A 17,418-nucleotide genomic window follows, 5' to 3' on the forward strand; every position below is an offset into this window, starting at 1 on the left:
AAGAGTGGAAAGCACATGCGCATGGGGTGGGTGGACATAAGAAAGAAGATGTTTTTACCTATTAAGTGTAAGATATATGGGAGGTCTGAACAAATCTTTCTGGCTTTCTGTCACATAAAGGTAGGCTCCAGTTTCCCGTTTTAAAGATGAGTTTAATAAAGCGAACGATAGAGCCAGATTAATTTTGTTTTCATCTGTAGGTATTATACCAGTGGGAAATGCCATCTGATAAAGGGTCTGATTCAGCTACCAACCCTTCTTGAAAAGGCATAATAGAATAACAGCTATCTTCAAAAGACATTGATGTATTTATGTACTGAAATTAAAAAGTAGATACTTCTGTTTTTGCTAAAGTTGGCTGGGTTTATGCCACATTTCTCCAGCAATCCAGCAGCTTGGCTTGGTGTGAACAATGTTCTGTTTTTGTGTTTCAGGGTCAGTGGCCCTGTCTGTTATTCTTGGAGCTTTTTTTTTTTATGTAATAAGCTAAAAAAACCCCTCACTATGTGAGTTACCAGATCTCAGTTCTGCATAAGGAGATGAGCATTGTTCACAGGGAGAGAAGAGACTGTTTTGAAGCTGAGGAAATAAAAGGCAGTGAAGTGCCTTTATTTTCATTCTAGCCTAGCAAAGCTCAGTGCTGGCACGCTCAAATCTAGGTGGAATATCTACCTTTGACAGTCTTGGGATATCAGCAAAATTAAAACTCTGAGCACAGAGGGTTTTTCTTTTAATTGGGCTTACTGCCTCCACTAACAAATTGCAAACAGACTGAACGTAGATGTAAACAAAAACCTGCATGTAGATCCTCTTGTACTGTTCAAATAGACACCAAACAAACTTCTCAGCATAAATGCTCTTTCTGCACTACCCCCTGCACTCTCTTTACATATATACAAATATATAAGCAGAACCACGTATTTCCATTTGCTTTTTTTTAGCCTTAGAAAGTATGGGCATTTATCCCCACCAGACTGTTTATAATGATGCTCTAGGTTCAGCTTTTTCCCCTTTGGCTTTTCTCCTGAAGCAGAGAAACATTTGCACAGAGCACACCAGGTGTTACTTTCATATCCTCAGACATACTGGAATATATTAACACAAACACTAAATCAAAACACAGCAAAATTAATGATCACTGCTAGGCTAGAGAAACCAAACTCCTTATTACCAAATAAGACTTGTGTGTATTGTTTCTGTTATCTTAGTTCCTAGATTATTATAAAATCAGATACCAATAGCTAATTAGCTGTTCTAATTATTGGTTTGAGTTTGCATAAATTATGCTGAAATGCCCAACTTTCTCTTGCTTTAATCAATATAATATGTCAAAAGGTTGCTTGGGGTTGTAAGATAATGAGATAACTAAAGCAGTATCCTGTACACTTCATTATTATATGCTTCAGCCAAAAGAAATATCAGTATTTCCAAATTATCCCCACTTAAAGCATGCAGTCTGAAGCCTACTGCTCATCAAGCAACTGCTCATCAGCCCTGTTTCTCTTGTAACTACTGCCTGACAATCAGACTATCAAATAAAATGTAGACTGAATAATGTAAATGGTTGTATCTCTTCCAAAACCCTCAAACTCCAGAACAATACAAACTGCACCATCGTTTCAATGTGTGGATTTAATCTTGGTCTGGATTTGCCTCTTGAGAGGAACATGTAATCCTCTGAGGGCACAATTTTGGCCAAAACTAACTCTCGTTCAGACATGACCCTACTGCAATCCAAGTTCACTTCTAGGGCACTGTAACCTGCTCTTGCTTGTAATGCTAATACTTTAATGCAGGGGTTACTTCCATAAGCACCACGGTCATTTACAAATGAAGTAAATTCTTTAATTTCCTAAAAAGCTGACATCTCTCTCCCACTTTCATCTGCTGCTTTAAAGCCCTTAATTATGAACAGATTCAAAAGATTCTAGTATAACATACAATTTTATGTAGTAATGACATAAGTGAAGGACAAGAATCAAGAATAATATCACTGCAGTGGAAGAGGTGGAAACAAGCACAGTGAAAGTGAGCTTTATTGCTTATATATTTTTACATTATAATCTTCATAGTGTTAGGCAACACTAGCTTTTCAGCTGTACAAATAAGACAACTATTCATCCCAAATCCTCCCAAATTACTTAAATATCCAAAGGGTGATTTCAGTGGAACTTGGGCATCAAAGTCCAAAAACGTGATTCTCAAAATGCGTTATTTGCTTGCATTTGTGCCGATAAAGTTCCCTAAGAGACAAAGGTTTTGCTGGTGTTCACAACCACTTCCACCTTGGCCATCATAAGCAGTCTGTCACTTAGTCCATGCTTAAACTCGTTCAATGTCTACCATTAAGCATTCCCCAACTAGATTCTAAAAGGGAGTGATCCCATTGCCATGTATTGATCACACACTGGAAGAACCATGTTCTCCACATTATATAGAGGCACTGATTATTGATGTCATCTGTTAAGATTAAGATAGGATTAAATTAAGACCCAGAACCATGTTATTATATAGAGGCACTGATTATTGATGTCATCTGTTAAGATTAAGATATTAAATTAAGCCCCAGCTAGACCGGGGGGGGGGAATGACTCTTTTGGTGAGAGAAAGGTTCATTTTGTGAAATGGAGGATTTGGCTACTACACACCAGAGTCCTACTGTCTTTGCCCTTTCTGTTGGCTCCCTTAGGTAAGCCTTCACTCAGCATCTGGCTGTTTTGAACTCCACTGAAAGGCTCCCATCCCTGCCCCAGAAGTGACAGAAGTCCAACTTATCTTTGGACTGTACACAAAGAACCAAGTACTTATGGTGGTTGTGGTCACAGAAAACAAAACAAAAACAGTGGGTACAATCCTAATTAAACAACACAAAAACAGTGGGTACAATCCTAATTAAACCCTGGATTCTGAATGATCCTTTGTTATCAGAAGGGACCAAGGGCTAGCATGCAAGTCCAGATCAAAATTTCACACCTGCTGCGTATTTACTTAGGGCAAGGTTTTCCTCATATGTTTCTCATGCTATTAAGCCATCAAAATGAGAAGAATGTGGGAAGGAAGGTGGAAATAAGGATCCAGATTTAAAATTTGCTATTGGATTCTTCCAGTAACATGAGAGCATTTACTTTTCAAAATAATCAGTCATGCCTTTGCTTTTAGAATGAATGGACATTGAAGGTATTCAGAATCTCATAGGAAGATCAAGGGATGGGATATGTCCTGGTTGACAGTGGAACTGAAAATAAGCTTATCCATTGAAGGAGTACGATGGAAACAGTTTCTGCATAACACCTTCAGCTGTGACCTTGAAGAGCAATCCTTCTGGATTCAAAGGCCATTCTTTCTCAGTGAAAACAGTATGGTAAATATGGAAGAGCACAAATATAAGAAACTAAGATAACACAAATGTAAGAACTAAGATCGGTATGGGTGCTCTGAGAGAAAGCCTGGTTCTATTCTTGAAAGGAGGTGAGGACACTGTTGAAATAAACACATTAATTAGTGCTTTGTCATGGGGCTCATGGAGGGGGTTGGGTGGCAGATGTCAGAAACACATGGACATATCCCAAGTGAGGAGGAAGTGATATTAAAAAAGAAAAACAATTGAGGGTCATAACCTGACAGGTAATCAAGAAATTGAAATGTCTGAAGAATGATGGAACTTTGAGGCCAGATGGGATCCAGAATGCTGGAAAAATATGGCATTCAGAGACATGGGGGAAAGAGTAATCACTTTAGTGCCCTGCAGATTTATAATGTACATCCATAATGGCAGCACCTGTGTATGCAAGTGTACTGTATGCATCCATTTCATCATTTATGACTTCTGAGTGCATAGCAAATCTACTTTGCTTTTATTTTTGTTTCCAGACAAAAAACTTATATTATTTGGAATTTTTTAAGTTGCCTTTCTTCCTCCAGCTCCTCATCCTAGCGATAGGACGAGAGGAAATGGCCTCAAGTTGCGCCAGGGGAGGTTTAGATTGGATGTAAGGAAAAATTTCTTTACTGAAAGAGTGGTTAAACATTGGACCAGGCTGCCCAGGGAAGTGGTGGAGTCCCCATCCCTGGAGGTATTTAAAAGACGAGTAGATGAGGCACTTAGGGACATGGCTTAGTGGGTGGTGGTGTTGGGTCGACGGTTGGACTCAATGATCTTAGAGGTCTTTTCCAACCTCAATGATTCTATGATTCTATGATTCTATGATCATTTCAGTCTGAACTTTGTTGCCCTCCTCTTTTGTCCTGACTGCCACTTCACAATTGAACAGCAAATGAATCCATTTACTGCCTCTTTATTTCTTCTTTGGTACAGAAAGTGAACAAAATTGATCCTAACACTTACCTTTATCCCCCACCCCAAGTCACAGCCCTCCATGGTAAATTGTTCCCATTCAGAATGTCTGTCATGGTAGCCAGACTAATTCTTTGTTCTTAAGGACCCAAATCATTTCCTAACCCATTTGTTTGATGAACAACACCTTTGCATGTTTCAGTAAAAAGCCTGGTCTCTTTGGAGCAGATTCGTAGGATATATAATTTACAATTGTGGCATTAAAATCAAAATGGAATAAAAGAAAGGAAACTTCTTGTGTACCGTGCAGCGTATGCAGGGTTGAATGCATCTGAGATATGGGATGAGGATGAGGAGTTTGCAGCTGCTCCCCTATTATAGGATCAGAAATACATACTGTGTTAGGCAATGCTGATAAGGAAGGTATGGTCTCTTTTACCCACGCCTGACAAATTCAATTCTGGTAGTACATGTTGGAATTTTGAGCTGGAGGAAAGAGACAGAATCCAGGATTCTCAGCATAGAGCACTTTCAGGTGTCCTCTGAAAAAGTCACAATTTTACCTCAATTCAGCCAGCCCATCTGCAAAATAGACATAATAATGTTATGCATTGCTAGTGAAGGAATCTAATTTTTTTTCTGGGTTTTTTTTTTCAGTAAGGAGCTGGAGACAGGGTGTCCTGCCAGAGGAATGTTAGCTGTGGGGTGAGTGGATGAGTGAATGTGACACAACAGCAGGCACGAGTTTTGGGGGATTTTTTTTTGCCTTTTTTTTCTTCTACAGCCAGAGCCTTTTTGTTACCACAGTATTGTGCAGCTTTCTAAAAACCAACCAGGGAGGTAGTGTGGGTCCTCAGCTTGAAAGGGAAAGGCACTTGCTCTGTCCTCCTCCAGAGGCCGGTGGGGAGGCAGCGGGAGCCAGCGCCAAGGGGGTGCGGGAACCGCACCCCTACAGGGTGTGGTGCCTGCCAGCAGCCCCCTGCTCAGCTCAGATGCTGCGGCCACAGACATATCTCTGCAAAGACATCTTCAGTTATAAAGGAGCTACAGCAGTGTCTGTTACTCAGCCAGCTCTGTTTAAAGAGGCTGGACCCACTGCTAAAGCCAGTCTGATGATGCAAACTTGGGCCTGGTGCCTCAAAAGTATTTGTTTAGATGTCTAATTCCTGTTGTAGTTAGATGCCCACCACCTTTGAGGAGTTACATCTTCAACCAAGATCATTTGATAAAGAAACGCCACATTGTCATGAAAATCATTTAACAGTTATTTTTTTAATGCATCTCAGTGCCTCGCACTTATCTGCACAGGATTCCTGAATATAGGAAATTATTATCTCTGCCTAGAAATGTGGTATTAGGACTTATAGTAGGTTAGGTCCATTGCCTAAATTCACACAGGGAACCTGTGTCTGAGCTAGGGTTTAGAGCCAGGTCTCCTGAGTTCCAGCCCAGTGCACTAGACAGGCTATCTTTCTCCTCTGGAAAGGTGACTGAAAAGCCTCTGAAGCAAGAAACCTGCATTGCTTGTCTAACTGCAACAGTAGGAAAAAATTTAAATACTAGTCAGGGTCAGGCTTGGGGAAATTATGATTTAATTATGAAAAGTCAGCATGAATTCACAAAAGCAAGCTTGTGCTTAACAATCCACTGATGGGATTTTTTCAGGGTGGATAATAAAAATATCTGATAACAGGAATCCATACATTCTGTTTAACTAGATTTTTATGTAGAAAAGTCAGGTTCTTTGTGTTATATGTCTGACTTCAGGGAGTGAAGGGATGCAAAAGAAATCCCCTTTTACCTGCCTATGACAGTTTTCCGTTAGAAACTACAAAGACTTCTCTCTCACATTATGGAGACGGGCATGAGAAGACAGCTTTAAACCTCCTGGAGCTTCAAAACATGATCAAGAACATTAGAAAGAGGGAGTTGCTCATGGGGCCATTCATGTTGGGACTCACCAAGGAGATGTAAGCCTGTCAGTGGCTGCTGGCGGTCCCAGACCATATCCCACATCAGCCCCTGTGCCCATGGGCAGTTTGCTCTTGGCTGGGGAGGCGTCTGCAACTTGAACTGCTTTCAACTCCTGCCCTATGGGGAAAGACCAATGGCTTCCAGGTACTCCTCCTTCCTATTCTGTTTCTCTGTATCTGTAGTCTCAGCCTTCTCGGGATATCCAATTTCAATAAGCTATGAACAAGCTCAAATATTTTTTTAAGAGGTAACTATGTATGCTAACAGTTTACCATGTAAGGATGTGACTAAAAGAGAGTCACAAGGATTAGTGTGAGGATCAATTTTCTCAACTTTATATATCAATGACCTGGAAGAAAGAAGGTACAGTAAGTGGATTACATTTGCTGATGATATAAAGTGAAGGGGCAGTCAAAACAAAGAAGGAGGGCAACAAAATTCAGAATATATGGTCTAGGAGCTGGAGAGAGATAAGTAGCTTATAAGTTTCAAAGTATGTAAGGTAATGAGTCTGGGAACAAAAAACAAGAAGAGAGAATATCCACTCAATAACCACACATTACAAGACATTACAGCAGTGCAGTATATGGGGTTAGTGGCAGATAAAGCTCTAACACATAAGCAAAAGTGCTGAACAGCAGCAAGAAACTGGAAAAAAATCTCTAAACTGTAAGATAGAGAAAGGTAACTGTAAAGCAGGAAAAAAATCATTCAAATCATGCAAATGATGCTGGTTTTATGACAAAATATTGCATATTTCTAACCAGCTATGAAAAATATGTTGTTGAAAAAAAAAAATGGTAGAATAGGCCTCTGCCAGGAACTGACAGCTGTTGAAATATCTTGATTATCCAGGGATTGGAGATGAAATCCAGGTTTGTATGGCTGAGGATAGAAGATTAAAAGGAGGCCTTGCTGCAGTACACGCAATCCTAAGGGGAAAAGAGAAGAGAAACAATACGAGGTTCTCGGAGCTGGTGACACCGCCGAGGGCACGGAGGCATGGATGTCGGTGGAGGGCAGGCACCAGCGGAGCCAGGCAGGACTTCTTTGCACGGGGAATGAATCACGTATCAGACCAAGGGCAACGGCAGGGACAAGAAGCATAGACAATTTAAAAAAGTTGTTCGACGTGTTTATAGGGCACAACCAGTTACGGGATACACCTCTAACCCCTGAAGGGGGTCAGTCACATGTTCGTGTGGCACCTCTCCCCCACGGTTGTCCTCACACTCTTCGGGCCTTACCGGGAGCCTGCAGAGATGAATAGGGATCTTTGTGCCCACTGCAGCGAGGGCTGGATCGGATCCCATGTGGAGAGTGGCCTTTCTGTCGCTCTGTTTTTCCTTCCAGCAGCCACTAATTAGCTTGCTCACTTGTGCCCCTTTGCCAGTTGCTCGGTTGCTCTGCGGTGCTGGGGCTGGGGCGGCTGCCTGCGGCCGCTTCCAGAGCTCACTGCCCCGGCCGCCCCCAGCGCTCCTCTTTCTTTTCCTCTCTGTGTGATCTGCGCTTGCTGCTCATTTGTCACAGCCATTAAGTTGTTTCACTCCTTCCTGCCTCGGCTGCTGGCAGTGTTCCCCTCCCCAGGCCCCCCTCTGCCGAGGGAGCAGCCATGTCCCTGCCTCCCCTCCTCCGCAGGTGCCTGAGTGCAGCCCAGACCAAGCCTGCCCCTTTTTGCTCCACTACCCTTCGCTGGCATTTCTCTCGTCTCACAGTCCCCTCTGGGTAATTGCCCTCTCTGAACGGGACCTTCTGGGCCACCTCTGACACACATTGCACTCGGGCAACTCTTGAAGTCTGTTGCCAACTGCCTCCAAAGCTGCTGCTCCGTTAATGCCATGTTATTTGATTTGCTGGCCCAGGGCAAGGCAGGCTAGGAGGGTAAATGCATGTACACTCCCTCACTTGCTGCTTCTAAAGAGAAAGACCCGGCTACACAGATTTCATGATTTTTTGGTCCTAGCAGAATTTCCTGAGCCTACAGTGTCCGAGTGGGTTGGAAATTTCCATAGTGTTTTCCTCTCAGCCTTGAAATAAATGTTAACTGAACTGTGAAAAGCAAACCATTGACCACATTTGTCAGAACAGATTCATACTAACAATATTCAACCGTGCACTATCACCCTGCATTTCTTCTTTGCATCGAAACCTTTTGGATTCAAATCCTTTAGCTGATACTCCACGATCAATTTTGCTTTCCGAAGTCCTGATAATAATTCCAAGCCAACAGATCTGTCCTGCAGTACGAATGCCCATTCACAGTCCCCACCACAACCAGCCCAGTGAAATCAAGCCTTCCCATGGGCTTGCAGGGAGGTCTTGGAAACCCGACGGTGTCCTATGCAATGCAAAAGGGAGCAGATGGGGACTCCTGGTCCTTAGCGAAGCTCAGTTACAGACCCAGCTTGTTCCTTTCCTGCATCTTTTGAGTCAGTCTGAATGCATCACGAACCATGGAGTCACAAACTGCATTTGATTAGTTATAATACTAAAATAAATGGAATAATTTGGGTTGTGTGACTTTTCCTATGACAGATAAAGCCAGAAACAGCAGACTCCCTAGTGGGTATGTATGATTAATGTATGATGAATTTATAATATTTTTGCTTTTGACAGTCATTTGGAAGAAGTTGGGACCTGGTCTACTACCACTCTTTCAAAACAAAGTTCCGCTTTTATTTTTTCTGTCAGCAAACTTGCTGATAAGCCAGAAAAGATCAGAGAAACAGATACATTTGGGAGAAGATTTCACATTATTATTGGGTCTTTGTTCCCAGCAATTTCTGCACCTTAGGGATCAAGGTGAGCCTCCCATAATGCACCTGCTAGTAAGCAGGTATTAAAAGTCTTTCTAGGCATTTATGTTTGAGACATCAGGCTGTAAGATGAAAAGATGACCCAGGGATTTGCTGACCATCACAGACGATGGCTTGCTATGATTAAAGCTATGTATGTTACCTGGACAAAACTACATCAAAGTGCTAATTAGGGAACATGTACTCCTGACTGGTTACCTCTGAGGCTAATATGCTTTCATTTGTGTTAAAAACCCTAGCTGACGCAAAGAATCAGTGTGAGCTAGAAAGATATATCTATATAATGGACAGTATTACTGCACTCTACCATCTTTTCTGTCATATATTCTCTTTATGCAGAGAAACAAAATTTGTGTTTATCTCACAGTACCGAGACATCCAATTAAAGAGCCTTGTCCTACAAAATCATGTGCCTGCAAGTAAAAATGGATGAAAATTGGTCTGATTTTTTTAATCCTGATGATAAGTACTTAACTATCAGTTTTCAGGAGCTTCTAATCCTATAATATTCCTGAAAGGCTTGCTGTAATTGGGATATAATCCATACTTAAACAAAGAAGAAGGGAAAAACATCACTCACACATTGTACATGAATATAGATGCTTTTAAAAAAATCGTCTAAATTACCAAGGCAAGCAATTGATAGGTAACAGATCAAGCAGTACATAGAACAAATATATATAGGTAATAAAGCAGCCAAGATGCAGAGTGTGCTGTATGTTAGAGATGCTGCCTGGTTTGCAGTACCACGTGCTCTGAATGCCCCTCTGGTTGTGGAGGGTCTGTTGGGAACAGAGCGGTGCCTCTTGGGGGAATATTGCCTTCCTCTCCAAAACTGACACGTAACAGACAGTGGTACAACAAATCAAGTCATACTGAAGTAGGGGGGGCATTATTCACCCTCAAGAAAACAGCATCTAGCTATTCTCCTACTGAGTCAAAAAACTGCATACACTTAAATGTAAAAGAAACCAGACCTATCTCTACGAGTCAGACTGGTTTTGATACTCTTTTATCTAAGAAACAACAGAACCCCATTGTTTTTCAGTTGGGCATGGACCATTTGGAGGCCATATGGACATCCAGGTTTTATTGCACACGCAAAAGATATTTTATAGTAACAAGTCTACACTCTCAGTGCTTCTTCATAGGGTGAGGGTGAGGCTGCAGGGAGATCAAGTAAGATTTTCTTTAAAGAAGAAAACATAACAGTAGGACTAATGCTCCTATGTGCATTACATTTAGTGTTCCACTTCTTCCGGTATAAAAGTAGGCAAGGGTAGCAACGGTCTATTGAAAATGACTACAAAGGTGCTGACCCTCGGGAAACTCAGCCGCTTTCATTTATTGCTTACTTGAAGAAGTAATTAGGGTTCTTACTTTTTGGCTAATGCCTCCTAATGGTCACTTTATTCTTGAAAATTGTACAGTACTGTAACGGTTGGAAGGTAAAGTAATTGTGTAAAAAGGTTTATCAGGAATGGCCCAGTAAAAATCCAAGGGGGAAAAATATTTTCTCTCAGACTATGAAGGCTTATGCCCTTTTTTTCTGGAGAGAGGTAGAACAGAATAATTTGTTTCATAGTGTCCAGACAATACAGGCAATGAGAATACATAATTCAGCCCAAGCTCTGTGAATGGGAAAGGCCAATCTTCTGGCCAAACAATGCTCTGCCAATATGAGCTCCTGGCTTTCCTTTGGATGTTTCTGTTGGAGAGCAGAGTTTCTTTCATCCTTTACACAAAGTAGTTTCAATTTGTATTTGAGAAAACTAGCAGCAGCACTCTGCTATTCAGTTATTTTATTCTACTTACCCATGTACTGCTTCCACTGCAGAGATGTTAGTTAAAGACATGGACGAGTGAACAGCTCTGGAGTGCCCAGCCCTGGGGGGATGCACACAGACCCCCCAGAGGTGCCAGGACTTGGGGGAGTGTGGGGCAGACAACGGTTCTTCTTTTGTCAGTAAAGGCTCGACTGGATTGAAGCAGTACTGGCCTGGCTAAGCAAGGAATTATAGCTGAGGAAGGGTTTCAGTACTTGGCCCATCATTTGTCTAATGGAAATCTCATCATAATCAGAAATACATCATTTCCAGTGCAGGTTTATCAGAAATCTTTGGTTTGTCTATTATGGCTGATTCCCTACTTCCAGTGACAAAGCAAACGGAGACTTTAAATCCACAGACTCCTGACTCAGCATCATCAATAATTGAGCTGTTAAATCAGTTCCTTCTTGCTGAATGGTACTTCATTAACAACTAGACCCTGTTGTATGAAGACCATTTTGCTTTTAAAAACTAGGCTGTTCTGTACTAAAATTCTCCCAATATAAACATGCTTTTCAAACCTCTTATTGGCTTTGTCAATGTGTAAAATCCCATTTTTTCCACATATTCACAATAATTCAAACTTAGGTGTCAATCACTTTTTCATTCCCAGGAAACAATTTTGTACCATGGAATACATTTAATTCCTGTCACGGCACAAAGTGAACTATTTGAAAAGGATAAATAACACTTAAGGAAATATATTTTGCCCTGCTTCTGCAGTACTGCTTTTAAAATTCTATTTCCTATTGTATTTTCTCTTACAACTTGGCTTTGTGATGCTGCTGTTTGCATGCAAAAGCTATTTAAGTGGAACGTTGCACCTCACTTGTTCAGAGCTTATAATGAAGAAAAATGTGCAAAAGCATTACTTTGCAAAAACAGATAAGTAAGCATACTGCCTGTCAAATGATGTCACCCATGCTTGGCAGACAAAAACATAAATGACTGCATAAGCCTGGTACAAGAGTCTGCAATCCACAGAGCATGAAATGTCTTGGGAACTAAGAGTCTGTATTCTGCATTTCTTCATATGTCTTACTAATTTCTGTTTCTTTTACTAGGCTGCAGAATCTGCAGTGTATTGCAAAACACTAGCTGCGAGGCCCCATAAATGTATCTGGGATCAATCCCTTATGAGATATTATCTCATTAAGACTGGCCCAAACCCCAACCTGCTCAGTGATATTTAGATTACTACATTAAGTTGACAGAATGCGAAGAGTCATTACGCAAAGGTACTCAGCACAGAGTATGCATTGCTCTGTAAAGAAAGGAGAGGGGGGAAGGCTTTTTTAGCTTAACTGCTCTCATAAACAGCCAGAGGTAAGAAAACCTCTATTAAAACTATTAAACTACTCTTACCCAGTATCTGTCTGATGCTAGTTCTCTGTGTTAGTCATGGCATCTGGCAGTGTTTTCACTTAAAACAGGGTTGCTGTTTGTTTTTCTTGCCAGTTCTGCAATCCATATCTGCTTTTGTTTGGGGAAAGTGAGACTATTTGGTGATGCTTCTGACAGAAAGACAATAAGCAGTTTGTATGCATCCCATGTACATGGGCTCACTTCTCTTTTGTGCCTGGGTAATGGCACTACGCTGCAGAGGGGAAAGGCAGCACTGTGGCTGTGCCTTGCAGTCACTCCTGAAATGCTGAAGCCAGGGCACAGGCTGCCCTGTGCTCTAGGCTGAACCTCCAAAAAGGTTGCACAGTGACATTTTCTACCAGCCAAAAGTCACCGAGAGTACTGGCTCTTCTGGCTTTGCCCTCTTCTGATCTGACACATCCCCTGTGTCCAGAGATGGGGAAAAGGTGGCTTAAAGTACAAAAGGGGAAATCTCAACCTAAAATCTTATTTAAAGGAGAAGCTAACTTGCAATGTGGTAGGAAACAACAGTATCCTCCTTTGGAGGGCTCAGAGTCGGGGCAGGGATGTGTGCGAGATATTTCAGTTACAAAAAGAAGCAATTTAGGCTCCTCTGTTAGCAGCCAATTATTCTGAGTAGCGGGGCAAATCATAGCTACAGCTCTAGAGCTCCCTCCCTACCTGGCCATGTAGGAACAGCAATGAGAAGCTCATGAATCATGAAGATATGTATGATGTAGAGAATTAGATTTGACCAAATATTTCCTCGAATGCCATCTAAACGCAATGATAAGTTTTCCCTTCCCATGCCTGTCTGAGCAAGAGATGTGACAGCCCCAGAGTGAGAAGAGATAACAGAAAGTGTATAAAAGAAATTAATCCAGTTCTAACCGTATGAAAGTACACAAAGCACAGAGCAGAGCTTGAAAAGAATAACATTTTTTCTTTGTAAATTCAAATCAGAGGAGTAGATTTTTTCTGCTTTCAAGAACACTGCAACACCACTCGTCTCCCACAGCAGGCTGAAAATGAGCATGAGGGGAAGAAGCGAGGACCAAAACTAAAACAAAAGCTCCAGGTGCTCAGGAGAGAGAAATTTGCCTTTGATTATGAAGCCACTAGCATAACTTTTGTAATAAAAATGTTGCTCTGTTAAAAAATGGCTAGTTTTCCATGCCATTATTTGCCAGATTTGTCCTTCCAACATTAACTACATTCCCGGATGAAACCGGAAGATCCAGGCTTTTTGTGGACTATTTTTTATGTGTTCTGAAACTAGGATGTCCAATATCATAATTAGACAAGATAATAGTTGTCTGCTTTAAAGTATGCCTCTACTTGTAGCAACTTTCCACGTCTATAGTTAATAAGCAAATAAATACATAAATATGTGAAAATGGAAGTGTTTTCTTCTTTTGCTAGTCGAATTTTAGTTAACTAGCCTTAGGAGAAAAATAGTCAAGTGTAGTATATTTGGAGGTGCTCCTTTCCTCATGATCTTCAGAGAGGTTACTTGCAGGTGCAGAATGGAGATTATATCCTAACACTCTCCTGTGCTATAGCATGCCGTAGCATGTATCCCTGAACTGCTTGTGGGGATATCAAATATTGTAAGGAAAAAAAACCCCAGGGTTCTGCCGTTATGACTTTCCATGATACACCTATGGGAGAGACTGGGGAATATTAGCTGTACTGAGTGGAACAATTCAGGTAATCACTGATTTGCTGAAAAAATTTCATCTTTCTCCAGTCATATGACGTTCTTGAAAGATTTTCCTTATGGGTCAACATTGGTTTGTGCCAATATTCCTTTGCTGCTTGTTTATGAGCAGTAAGTTGCTAATATTCAATAGTCAACATTTTTTTCCTAGAAATATTATGCGCTATTTGCTTAAAAGCAAAGTTTAAGGGCTTGTTTTGATGAAATTGCCTTCCAGGAAACTCATTTGTACACACCTTCTGAAAAATGAGCAACATGCTCTGACACCGATAATGTTAATGCACTCATAAAGGTGGATATGAATGTGAATATCTGCACATATAAATAATACTAAAATATTGGAAACTCAAAATCTATCCCCCCAACTATTGAAAAATGTCTATACTTTTGCCTGCATTACCAAGCAGGACATCTTTCTGTATGTAAGACTGTTTTTCACTGGTAGAAGAGCTTTGCAATGCAACAGGCTGAGTCCTGGGGAAATTTCCCTTCATTTCACCCAATTTTCCCCACAAGTGTACGAGTGAGATAACTTGACGTAATGATATCATTTCAGTGCCAGCCTCTTCAGCGGCAATTACCGAAGGGGGAAAAAAAATAAAAGAATGAATTCCCTGGGTGCTTTTGTTAGTTCTTCATTATTTTCTCTTTGAAAATTATTCTTCCATACTTCATCTTGAGCTGCCTTTTTTCAAGCTGAATAGCCCTATTGCTTCTGCTGAATACATGGACATGACCACCCACTCTTAGAAAAACCTTACCTCTTGCTGAGTTTCTCTGAAATGGTAGGCAGCAGGGCTCATGCAGCAATAAAACTTCATGATCACAGGGGAAGGAAATAGTGCAAGGCTAGGAATCCTCCTGCTGTTTCCATATGATTTCCTAATTTCAAAATAGGCTGAGAAATAATAGGGGGGAAATATATTGTGAGAGTTTCCTCTGTGCTCTTCTGCGATTTCCCACCTAGCCTGTTGTGTGTGTGAGGAACTCTATTAAACTGCTACCCCAAAAGCAGCAGCTTGGCAGTCAGTCTAACAAGCAGGAAAATTTTATTCTCCAGTATTTTAAAAGGAAGTTTTCCTCTTGAACCAAGGAAGTGGAATCATAGGGGGTTACTCTCTCTGGCTTTTGTTTTATTTTTCCTGCCCCCCAACAGGAATGAGATCTTGTTTTGGAGCATGTGAAAGGTTACGGTTGTTTACACTTTGCACTCGGTTTGGTCCAATATTAAGGTGAGATCCAGCTGTGATGATTTTGAAACATGTCCACACAGACGGTCAGAACAACCCTGGCAGTTTGGGGATTGGGATACGGACACTTAGTGCTGGTTTATCACTAAGAACAGCTACCGGGTACCACCTTTCAAAGCTGGAATAAGACATTTTGAGGCTGCAGCAGTTCATTTTACTCTTATACTTCTTTCCTTCCCCATAAGCCTTTTTCTATAAAGGGTCAACCTGTCTGTTGATACCTCAGTCTAAAAGACCATATTTTCAATTAGAGTTTCATGTAGAATAATAATTTTAGGGATACAAAATGAAAGCTAGGCAGAGTTTGTTTCGCACTACAAATACGATGTTGGTGGCAAAGTTACCTAGAAAAATAATGATCTTACATGTCAGTTTTTTAAAAAATAGCTAAAATAAAAACTGTTAAAAAACATATTGATTATGAAAACCATGGCAGGCCCAGATTTACTCCTCCACCCAGAGGACTGCCAGCTTTACACTGCATTATGAACAACCACAGCAAAATCAACCAAGTACTAAGTTACCAGGTCTGTCATACACATATTTGAAATATCTCTATTCCAATGTACCATTTTCCACACCTCGGTATAGTGAGCTCTCTCAAGTCATCCCATCAGCCACAAATCACTTTTTGGTTGTTTTTAATTTTTTTTTTTTTTTTTTTTTACTTCAGAACAGTCTATTAGCATTATTTGAACATGCATTTTTTGTGGTTTCCTTTTCCTTTCTGTGTCTCTCAATTGTTTAAAGAATAACCCGCTGAAGGAAGTGAATGAAAACTGACATCATACTGTGTCAGATGATTAAGCATTCCAGAATTTATATTTCAAAATATAGTGCATTATTGTCCCTTTAGACAGTGGATTTTTACTGTGTTACCACCTAATGAGAGCACATGTGGTCTTCAGAGCTGAAGTCACAGAGGGGCACTGCTTTTAAATCCCATGAATTGTGTGGTAGACTTGTTATTTGCTTTCCCTCTCCCTCCCCAGAGTTTCATAGCCTTTGAACACCTCAGAAGAAGTGCTAATGCTTTACTTCACAGATAATGTCCTGGATACAAACTGGCCTGCTACAACAACAGCCAGAGTCCCATTGCTCTCTGGTACCGGTCTTGCTTCACTATTTATTTTAAGTCTGTTATGAGAGCAGGGAGGCAGCGAAAGGTCAGGAGAATGGTGAAAATATGTACTTAGGGGGGTCACAACTGCTGGGAAGTGGAGCTCAGCCATGCCAGGCCCCCTCCACCGCCTCTCCCAATACTCTGATTTCTCACTCTCTGGGTAGGTTGGACTCTCCCACCGCACATTTGCACAGGCTGAATCCCATCGTGGGACTGTTGCTCAGCAACAGCAGTGAGAACAATTTGTTTTTGGACCATTCTGAAGATGATTACATTTGCGGCATGTTTTTTCCCCCCCTTTGGTACCTATTCCTGGATATTGTAAATATTCATCTGAGTTTTGCATATACAGTAGTTTCCCCTCTAGGTAAAAAACCATACCATCCAAATGAGCTTTTAAGAGTACTTTATTCTGATGCATGCCTACATTTCCTCTCATTCAGTAGATATAACGTTGCACATGAAATGGCATTGTTGGGCTTCTGGGGGTTTTGTTTTGTTTTGTCTATATGTCAGATGAATTTCAGCTGGAGCAGGGCTGGGCTCTTTATGACAGTGCTGCTTCATTGCTTTATTTGAGGCACATAAAACAAGTGAAGGATTTAAATAGTTGTGAACACCTGAATGACTTTAAAGCATTTAAGTAAAAGATAGGTTCAGATCTCCAGATTTCCAATTTCTTTCCTAATTATTTCTTTATCTACACATCTTTCAGCATCCCATTAGAAAAACATTCCCATGCTCTCAAAAGAATTTGTCTAAGGACTGTAATGCAATATTTAAATCTTTGTCATACATTTCCCTGTGCTTTGGCTCGCGGTAGTAATTGATTCTGAATCTTCCAGTTTTCTTCCCCCTAACACATACAAAACACAGTTGCAAGAGTAGCTTTCCAGGCCTGCCATCCCAGCCTGCCACCCTTTTGGCAGGGCCTTCCTCCACTGCCAGAGAGCAGATAAAACACTTCTGGTCTTTTTGACTTTTGGTGCCTCCTTCATGCCCTGCAGACCAGTGTACAGACATCCACCCATCCATGCCACGCTCAGT

The sequence above is a fragment of the Aptenodytes forsteri genome, unplaced genomic scaffold (genome assembly GCF_000699145.1).
Source record: "Aptenodytes forsteri isolate BGI_AS27 unplaced genomic scaffold, ASM69914v1 Scaffold257, whole genome shotgun sequence".
Lineage (NCBI taxonomy): Eukaryota > Metazoa > Chordata > Aves > Sphenisciformes > Spheniscidae > Aptenodytes > Aptenodytes forsteri.